Below are 966 nucleotides of genomic sequence, written 5' to 3'. Positions count from 1 at the left end.
GGGGCAGCAGGAAGCGCTCAGCCCGCCCAGCCCCAGACAAAGGCGGCGCATTCCTGAAGAGGCGGCGGCCCCTGCAGGCTGCCTAGGGGATGGCGGCGCGGGCCGGAGGGCGCGCGCCCAAGGGTGTGGCGGCCTAGGCTGGCCCGGTCCCCAAGCGGGCAAGGGCTTTGTCCGAGGCCTGGGGATGGCCTCTGCCCGACCCACTCCCTTCCTGGCCTCAGGAAACCCATGAACCCACCCCCCAACACACGCCCCCTGCACAGAAGCCCCTTGCACGATCGCCCCCATTTTTCAGTAATTTTTCAGTAAGAAACACGCTCAAGGCTTAAGAGAGTTATCGGGGCACTCCTGGGCCTTTGTGGCCCTCTCTGCACCATCCCAGGGAGGGGACCCAGGCCAGATGTTACCTGTAACCCTGCAGGCATCCCCCACCTCTTCTCTCCTGCGGAATGGGGGCTCCAAACCCAGAAGACGCTCTCGGAGGCCACCTGCTTAGTATCCCCCACTCTACCAAGCCAGCCCCCACCAGAGGAGGGGTCATGGAGCCAGAAAACCCAGTGACGCCCCTGCACACACCACACAGGGGTGCAGGTGTCCCTTCTCCGTCTTCTGCTCCGGGCAACCACCGGGCCGCACTGATGAGTTCTTAAGCGCATCCCGGGGTCTTCAGACAACTGCCAGGCTGCCCCTGCGCCTGGAGGAGTGCTGGGAGTCAGCTCAGCTGGGCTGGATCCTCCCCAGGCCCACCCTGCATGAGAGGACCATGCAGATGAGGGTCTTGCAGGCCAGCCTGGTGTCAGTCTGTAGGACTCTGACTCAAGGACGGAGTGGGCCAGCCTGATGCCTTGATGGCCCCCCTCAGAGCCCAGGTCCACTGATATGAAGCAGAGAGACCTGGTGACTGGACAGCCCTGTGCTCTCTGCCCGCCCCTGGCCATGGAGGTGGCCCTGAGGAAGATGAGCAGG

Source organism: Rhinopithecus bieti, unplaced genomic scaffold, assembly GCF_001698545.2.
Source record: "Rhinopithecus bieti isolate Rb0 unplaced genomic scaffold, ASM169854v2 scaffold_44745, whole genome shotgun sequence".
Lineage (NCBI taxonomy): Eukaryota > Metazoa > Chordata > Mammalia > Primates > Cercopithecidae > Rhinopithecus > Rhinopithecus bieti.
Note: the sequence above shows the minus strand (reverse complement) of the source record.